The sequence below is a fragment of the Theropithecus gelada genome, chromosome 4 (genome assembly GCF_003255815.1).
Source record: "Theropithecus gelada isolate Dixy chromosome 4, Tgel_1.0, whole genome shotgun sequence".
NCBI lineage: Eukaryota > Metazoa > Chordata > Mammalia > Primates > Cercopithecidae > Theropithecus > Theropithecus gelada.
The window spans coordinates 9670266-9679846 of record NC_037671.1 but is presented as its reverse complement, the minus strand read 5'-3'; the positions used below and the strand labels follow the sequence as shown (position 1 = coordinate 9679846).

General features: G+C 43.1%; 1 pseudogene across 1 annotated transcript; it reads left to right on the top strand.

The window, feature by feature from the left end:
- Positions 1-3428: 3428 nt before the first annotated feature.
- LOC112622514 lies at positions 3429-9206 on the top strand (annotated as a pseudogene). Its single transcript, XR_003118998.1, has 3 exons — positions 3429-3449; positions 7372-7479; positions 8409-9206. The product of XR_003118998.1 is annotated as a 60S ribosomal protein L3 pseudogene (transcript).
- Positions 9207-9581: the final 375 nt, after the last annotated feature.

Below are 9581 nucleotides of genomic sequence, written 5' to 3'. Positions count from 1 at the left end.
CTAAATCTTGAAGTCTTACTTTGCCTGCCTAGAGACCTTAGCTGCTTGGAAGCTCTGTGTTTTCAAGGTTGGGCTTTTAACTGGTGGGCATCAAAGTAGGGTAAGTGGTGAGCTGGAAATTTTTGTGGGGACTCCCATATTCCAATATCTAAAGGCTTCCTTTTTTATTTTTTATTTTTTTCTGGGACCATTTAGTCTATCCAGGAAACAAATGTCTGTATCTATACCCTGGTTGGTAAAATACTAGCCATGAGCGGGGGTAGGGAGAGGTGATGAAGTGGGGATCCCTGCGTGTCTCAGTCTCCACAGTGCAAACTTACCCCTATCACCCGTCCCTTCAATTTTATTGACCCCTACTTTACACTGTGTCTGATGACCCGAAGTCTAGAGAATTTCAGGTTAATTTCTCCCAGAGTGTAATTGCCAGTCCCTGGCTCGGGTCGGGTAGAAGTGAAGTAGTATGTATGGGCTGGAGGGTAGTTGCCGCGGTCAAAGGAAGAAAAGGGCACATGGAGATCCAACTAGACCATGTTCTGACTTTCACGCTGCTCCCACTCAAGCCTTGCACCTGTCTTTTAAGGCATCTGGTGCCTTAGCTTATGCTCTCAGAGTCCTGGAAGAGGACTGGCCCCTTCTCACACCCTCTTCTCCCCCTTCCCCTTGCGGGCACCCTAGCTCACAACTTACTCCTAAATCTGTACCGTTTCTTTATCTGCTTTCCATCTTCCAAAATAATAATAATAATAACAATAATAATCATCATAATAAACACCTGTTGAAATCTCTCCTTTGCTAAAGTCTCTTCATCTGATGTCTTTTAACTCCTTTCCTGCCTCTGGAGGTCAATCTGCTACATTTAGTTAGAAGTCCTAAAGGCCATGCTTTGAACCATTAGGTAATCCTGCTTTCTGCAAGACAACTTCAGTATCTGAGAGTTTTTTCCTCCAGTAGTGATAACAAAGTCATTTCCATCTTTCTGTTTACCACAGCCAGTGGCAAAGACTCTCCTTGGCCAAGGCTTAGTCAGGCTCCTCTGAGCTCTCTTATCGACTAGGCCTTGACCTTGGTCTTAGTCATTGCCGAGCCTGCACTGCCCAGTCTTGGCAAGAATCCTGCTAAGTCAGTTTAGCAAGAATCCCTCACCCTTGATATATGATCACCCTTAATATGTGACCAAGTTCTTTATGTACCACATTTTCTTTTCTCACTGCACTTTCACACTTTCATTTCTAACATCCCTCACTTTTGATGTATATATCCTTGGCCTGCCTTTAGCAAGAATTCTGTTAGGTCAGTTTTGCAAGAATCTCTGTACCCTTGATGTGTTCTCTTGGTAATTTTTCATCCAATCATCCCCACCTTGTTCCTTGGCCCCAGCAGTCTTTGTTGTATTTGGAGTTGAGCCCAATCTCTCTCCCTTATTGCACTGTCCCTATTGCAATAGTCCTTTAAAAAAAGCAATTTTTTTTTTTTTTGGTAGAGACAGGGTCTCCCTATGTTGCCCAGGCTAGTCTCAAACTCCTGGCCTCCTAGGTGATCCTCCTGCCTTGACCCTCCAAAGTGCTGGGATTTTAGGTTTAAGCCACCACGTCCTGCAGTAATCTTGGATAAAGTCTTCCCTACCTTTATAACAAGTGTCAGAATAATATTATCACTGGCATTTGGGAAACAGTGATGAAGTAGTGCAAGCAGGGACTGCATGAGAATGGGAAAACTAGGCTTTGCCTCAGGAGCCCTTTGCTTGACCTCATTAGACAGCTGCCCAGGAGGTAATTTTCTAGGGCATGTTTTTTCAAACTGTGAGCTGTAACTATTTACTAAGTCACATCAACATCTTAAAATGAAATAGAATAGAGTTAGAAAATACCATTCTATATTGCCTGTAATTAGGGGAAGTATTGACTCATAAAACTTTTGTTTCAGCTTATGTGTCTGTGTACCGGGTCAAGGTGTAAAGATATATATATATATATATATATATTTTTTTTTTTTACCATGTAAACTGGTAAAATAAAATAAAATGATAAAATAAAAGTATAGAAGCCACTGGTCTAGGAAGTGGATTTGGACTTTTCGGGTTTTTTTGTTTGTTTATTTGTGTTTTGTTTTATTTGTTTGTTTGTTTTCTGAAGAATAGCTTTACCAGTCAGGCTGATACTATTATCTCTATTTTAGAGGGGATGGATTTGGTTAGGTAAATTCTCACCACTGAGTGCTAATATCTCAATTTCTTAGTCTCTATTTTACCATAACTTTGTTAACTTCTCCTTTGGTTAAAGCATTTTCTTGACTTTATCTTGCTTAAGAAAGCCAGGACACATAAGATTCGAGCTTCATTTCTAAAGTGAATGAACAGATACATGCTTGTCAGTATTAGACTAACAAACAGATCAAAAGCAATAGGCAAAACAACCCATGCATGTCTGGATGGGGTAAAATGAAGCCTTTGTGAATCAAAGTGATTAGTTCTTGGGAACCTAACGAAGGAGTATGGGATTATTACCTCATGGTGGTTGGTAGGAATTGTGTGAAGCATTCATGGCAAGACTGAATGCTTAGACTCACAGTATAAGTAAAGCTCATTCTATAGACAGTTCTACAAAAAAACGAGAAGGATACCATAGACCGCTGGAAGGCTCATATGATGAGCATGTCAGCCCACTTCTGCTCTGCCTTCTATTTAAACTGGTCCACACCCCAGACCCTTCACCATTTTGGCTTTTGTAGGAAGAGGACTCAACCACCAAATACCCTGTAGCCTTGGGAAGGCATACACATGAGAAGCAGTTTCCCCTAGGCTCAGGTGAACCCCACCTTCAAGGTGGCAAACCTTGGGGACCTTTTGGAAACGCAGAGGCAGATAGGGCTTCATGCTTGGTGAAGAGATGAGCATTCACTATTAGCTTGATTCTCTATCAAAGGTCAAAAATGGTTGATTTTGCTAATGAATGAGAGACATCAATTTTCTTGAGATTTAACAATCTTTTGTGCCACTTTTGTGTAATGCCAACTAGTCATTCGGTGAATTTACTTAGATAAAGAATCAGATTTTGAAGCAAACTTGTTTCCTCTGTAAGCAAAAAAAAAAGGCATTTTAAGCCTGCAAATATAGCCTCAAATACTTTATTTCTATAAATAAATAAATAAATAAATAAATAAATAAATAAACTGAACAAATACAAAAATACAGTACATGGAACATAAACATTCCAGTAACAATTGGACCAGATCACCCCTAGTGTGAATGTCGACATTCTTTTTCAAATTGTTATTTAATTATTTGTGATTCCATATTTTATTTATTTGACAGCCAAAGCTTCCCTCTCAGAGGAGGACGTTCCTTTGCCTTTGTCCAGAGCTCTTCAGGAGAAGCAGAGGAAATGCTCAGAGATGAGCTGGGATTGCTTGGGGGGCACATGGAGATAGCGATGCCCGTCATCATCGTAACAGTCAGGATTGGCTCTCAGGCACGGTGCTAAACACTTTGCCTGGATTCTTTAATTTAATTGACTTGGCGTGAGATAGGTGTACTGATTGTCCCCATTTTGCCAGTGAAGAAACTGAGGTAGAGTGAGGTTAAACCACTTGCCTAGTTCAGTGTCAGGACTGAATCTCAGCAGCCTGATCCCAGGGCATTGACACTTGCCAAGGTTGCAGTGTTGTCTGCTCCTGGAAGTTCTCGCTGACCAGTTTGCAAAGTGGGATTGCTTTTTCTTTTTATTTATTTATTTATTATTATTATTGTTTTTGGTATGGAGTTTCGCTCTTGTTGCCTAGGCTGGAGTGCAATGGCATGATCTCGGCTCACCACAACCTCTGCCTCCCAGGTACCAATGATTCTCCTGCCTCACCCTCCCTAGTAGCTGGGATTACAGGCATGTGCCACCATGCCTGGCTAATTTTGTGCTTTCAGTAGAGATGGGGTTTCTCCATGTTGGTCAGGCAGGTCTCGAACTCCTGACCTCAGGTGATCTGCCTGCCTCGGCTTCCCAAAGTGTTGGAATTACAGGCGTGAGCCACTGCGCCCGGCCACTTTTTCTTTTCTTTTCTTTCTTTCTTTTTTTTTTTTTTTTTGGACAGAGTCTCACTCTGTCACCCAGGCTGGAGTGCACTGGAGCGATCTTGGCTCACTGCAACCTCCACCTCCTGAGTTCAAGCGACTCTCATGCCTCAGCCTCCCGAGTAACTGGGATTACAGGTGTGCATCATCACTCCTGGCTAATTTTCATATTTTTAGTTAGAGACAGGGTTTCATCATGTTGGCCAGGCTGGTCTCAAACTCCGGACCTCAAGTGATCCGCCCGCCTCAGACTCCCAAAGTGCTGGGATTACAGGCATGAGCCACTGTGCTCAGCCAAAAAGTGGGATTCCTTGATATCAAAGGTACAAACAAGAGAAAATGCAAAGATTCTTTTTTTTTTTTTTTTTTATTCAACGTTCGCAGTAAGCAGACAAGTTAAAGGCAGAAAGAGAAGGGAAAAAAAAGATTTAAATAAAGCAGTAATTATTTAAAGCTCAAGTTTAGAAAGCTACCACATCGTACATGAGTTTTTAAATTTCCTTAGATCTTTAAATGACTTGCAATTTCTATCCTGTAATATAGTTTGAGTATTTCATCCTTTACGATAACATTTATAATTCTTATAGTGGTTGCAAGTGGGCCCTTTTGTCCTCTTTCCCTTGTCTGAATATCTTGCTAGGTTGACCTGCACAGTTTTGTACCTGCCCACGTCTCTTCTAATGACAAGGATGGTGCTGGGGACAGAACTAACTGAAAACTATGAAATGATGGCCAACATTACTGCCTTTGTGGTGGCTCCCATTCTGACCCCTCTCGGGCTGGTCTTTTCTACTTATTTTTACTATGTCTTCAATGGACAGTCCTTTAATTTGGATGCTCCTGTGTTTGGTGGTCCAAGGTACTAATGTGACTGCTCCTCAGGTAGCCCCGCTTGTGGGTTCAGAAGCAAAGAAGAAAGGTTCTTCTCTATGGCAAAGGTGTTTCAAGGTGAGCTGGAAGGAAATCCATTCGTCAATTTGTGCTTAGGATCGTGGACCTTAAGGTTCAGTGGAATGAAAGGGGCTGTTTCATTTAAGCAGCTCTGTTTCAGCAGCCAGGACAGGAACTCTATGTCCCCTTGTTTAATAGTCACATGTCAGATATTGCAAGAGATGACACAGGTTTGGTGTTTTGTTTGTTTGTTTAATGATAAAAGAGAAGAGCAAAAGAGAATATGGTTGAAAGGACGGGAATAGAACTCTCAAACAGAATTTTTCAAAACCCTAACACAAAGAATGGTATTCCAAATCTGAACACTCTAAAAGAAAGAATAATGCCATTCTCCTTCATTATTAGGAATAATATTATTATGTCTGTTAGGAAAAAAACACACACACACAATTTTAATGTGCATCAGAAGCGTCAGGCTGATTTTTTCCCCTCTGAATTTTATTTATTTATTTTTTTTGAGACGGAGTCTCGCTCTGTCACCCAGGCTGGAGTGCAGTGGCCGGATCGCGGCTCACTGCAAGCTCCGCCTCCCAGGTTTACACCATTCTCCTGCCTCAGCCTCCTGAGTAGCTGGGACTAGAGGCGCCTGCCACCTTGCCCGGCTAGTTTTTTGTATTTTTTAGTAGAGACGGGGTTTCACCGTGTTAGCCAGGATAGTCTTGATCTCCTGACCTCGTGATCTGCCCGTCTCGGCCTCCCAAAGTGCTGGGATTACAGGCTTGAGCCACCGCGCCTGGCCGATTTTATTTTTAAAGTCAGAATTGGTTTCCTGCCCTTCAAGTGCTCCACTGCTGATACCGATAGTGAGATTGTGTAATTGGCAATAAATTTCTTACATGAAGAGCTTCTGGCCAGGTCCTTTTGAATGCTTAGAATGTTTTGCTTAGTTGGGCTTTTCCGTCCCTGTAAAGTTAATCTCCCGCAAATTTGTGTCCACTTCTGCAGGAGGGAATTGGAAGGCTGAGGAGAAATTTGTTGGTGATGAAGTAGCACAAGGTAAGGCACAAAAGATGGGGTGGGGGAGTCCAGAAGGCTGGGAGGCAGGCATAGGGTAAAACTGTTGAAAAGAGGCACTATAGTTCTTTATTTAAAAAAAAAAAAAAAAGCATCTGAAGAATTTGCCAATTCAGCACTTATCTAGCATTTGCTTCTCTGGGGCAGTGATTCTAAATTCCCAGCCTGTCAGGAGCTGGAGCACCCTTTGCAACTGTGTGCTTGATAATAGGATTTTCTTTTCTCCCTCTTCTTAGAAATAATGCATCCGTTACAATAAAACTAAAGTGAATTTAAATTTTCATCATTTTGAAACACGTATTTTAAAAATACAAGGTTTGAAAAAAAAAAAAAAACCCTGAAATAATTCTAGTCCTTTCTAGGGAGTCGTGAAACTGTAGCTTGTGGAGAGTAGCCTGCTTCAGGCTTTCATAATGACCTGGTGACTCAGCACTGGCAGACTTCCCAGGAGTCAGTTCCCACCGTGGGGAATAATTTTCCATTCCTGGGGGAGTCCCTCAGGAGACACCTCCTCTGCTTCTTCAAGTCAGAGAAGTGTTCTGCCCTGCCCTCCCCCAACCTCCTGCCAGGTTCCTGCTGCCAGCCTCATGCTGTGCTGTGTATTATAGAATTTCTAGACTTACTGCGCCTGCTTAATTGTCAACTCTTTGCCAGAGAGTTTCTGCTTGCCCCTTATGTGTATTGGAGTAAACTTTAATTTCTGTTTTGGAGGCTAGGGCTCTTGATGGTCATAAGTCTAATCAGAATGCCACAGAATCAGGCTGAGCACGATGGCTCATGCCTGTAATCCCAACACTTTGGGAGGCCGAGGCAGGTGGATCATCTGAGCTCAGGAGTTCAAGACCAGCCTGGCCAATATGGCGAGACCTCGTCTCTACTAAAAATACACAAATTAGCCGGGCATGGTGGTGCGCACCTGTAGTCCCAGCTACTCTGGAGGCTGAGGCAGGAGAATCGCTTGAACCCGGGAGGCCGAGGTTGCAGTGAGCCAAGACTGAGCCACTGCACTGCAGCCTGGACAATAGAGAACAAAGTTTTCAATGTTGGGATGTCTTTTAAAAGACATGTGTTTCGAGATAAACTGAAGTGGTTTAAATATATGAGTCAATAACAAATCTTCACATTCTGCACATGTATCCCAGAACTTAAAGTATAATAATAAATAAATAAATAGTATATGAGTCTATGGGAAATACTTTTTGATGCAGGCATCACCAGATTCTTCATAGAGACACACATAATGTCCTAAAATCTGAAAGAAAACAGTTTACCTAAGACAACACATAGGTTGAACTGGTCAGCAAAGTGACCACTTGTGTCTTTCAAAGAAACTTGTTTCTGAACAGTGGAGCAAGTACTGCTTTGAAAGAAGCAATGATTTGGAACTTAGAGTTCTGGATGAATGCCTGTTGTTGGGTGTGCTGAATAAACGAGCCTTGTACAAAGAGGTCCAGGTGCCCTGAGCGGGCACAGCGTCTTTCTTGTCGCATGTAAATCTGCTGTCCAAATACCCTATCTGGGGTGCGGCTGTACACATCCTCCTGATTTGTTAGCTCTTTCTTGGCTAAGGTCAGAGATTAAGTTCAGAACAAAATTTAGATACCTGGACTCACTGAAATGCATTTCTTTTTTTGCTAATGCAGCAGGCCTGTGCAGAAGACCCTCTTTGGTCATTGCTTCAGGCCAGCATTTCCTTGAAGGGCTCATGACTCTGGAAAAGTTGAATATAAATAGGGAAAGACCTCAGCAAAGCTTTCAGAATTGTCTTCCCTGTTTCCAGCTCTCTATTCCTTGTTCTCTGTGTCTTCCTTCAACCCTCCTTTCTCTTCTTCCCAGTCATCCATTAAGTATTTTACAATTGATGGGCTGTTCATGGAACGATTGCTACCCTAAAGGATGATCAATGGGGCCAAGCCATTGGGTGGACGGTTGAGGCACAGGGGACCCACATGTGCCAGTCTCTCCAGAGTTGTTTGCTAATTGCATGGGATAAAAGCACCTTCATGATGGAGAGATCTGGTGGTCAACACTTGGCTGAAGTGTTCAAACTTGATAGCACCCATTGTGACACTACCCAACTCTGTGGGTCTCCTGATGGGCTGCAGCATAAAGCACACAGTCTCACTCAGGGTGTGCTCTTGGCCAAACATTCATTCTGAATCTCATCAAGCCTCTAGACCCATCCTTCAAGTTACTGGAGATACGGGGGCAGGCTAAGGACAAGCTACCCAGTAGGATGAGGAAGCAACCCGACACATCAAGAATAGGGGAAATTTTACAAGAAGACTGTCCTGGACTCAGGAAGAAAATCAACATCATGATTAAAAAGTGTGTGTGTCGGGGGAGTGGGTGGGGGGACCGTTCTAGAGGAAAAGATTAAAAGAGTCTAAAGAGACATAAGTATCCCTCTACTGGTGGGATTTTGTCTCACAGAAAGTTCTCCACTCCCAGACATGGGTTCCTCGGCTTCCTGCCTTGGAGGCGCAGCAGCAGGCATCGTGGGAAGGTGAAGAGCTTCCTTAAAGATGTCCTGTCCAAGTCGGTCCACCTCACAGCCTTCCTGGGATACAAGGCTGGGATGATTCACATCAAGCGGGAAGTCGACAAGCCAGGATCCAAGGTGAACAAGAAGGAGGTGGTGGAGGCTTTGACCATTGCGGAGACGCCACCCATGGTGGTTGTGGGCATTGTGGGCTACGTGGAAACCCCTCGTGGCACGCGCTGGGCAGAAAGGCTACCATCACTGCCCTGAGATCAGCAAGAACATCTATAAGATTGGCCAGGGCTACCTTATCAAGGACGACGAGCTGATCAAGAACAATGCCTCCACTGACTATGACCTGTCTGACAAGAGCATCAACCCTCTGGGTGACTTTGTCCACTATGGTGAAGTGACCAATGACTTTGTCATGCTGAAAAGCTGTGTGGTGGGAACTAAGAAGTGGGTGCTTACCCTCCGCAAGTCCTTGCTGGTGGAGATGAAGCGGCGAGCTCTGGAGAAGATTGACCTTAAGTTCATTGACACCACCTCCAAGTTTGGCCATGGCCGCTTCCAGACCATGGAGGAGAAGAAAGCATTCATAGGACCACTCAAGAAAGACCAAATTGCAAAGAAAGAAGGAGCTTAATGCCAGGAATAGATTTTGTAGCTGGTGGGGTCTCAATAAAAGTTACTTTCCACTGGAAAAAAAAAGAGACATAAAAATCAAATGAAGAATATTTACCTCAGATCCTCGGTCAAAACAACCACCACCAATAAGGTGGTAAAGAACAGGGAAAAAAAAAAACATCTAGAGAGACATTTAGGGAACAGTTGAGGAAATTGGAATACACACTAGATATTAGGTGACAGTAGGGAATTACTGTAGGGAATTTCTGAGTTGCGATCATTGCATTGTGGTTTTTTAGAAGAGTATCTATTTTTTTTTTTTTAATTTTTGTATTTTTAGTAGAGACAGGGATTCACCATGTTGGCCAGTCTGGTCTTGAGCTCCTGACCTCAAGTAATCCACTAGCCTCGGCCTCCCATATGTCTTTTAGGATTACAGAATTCACA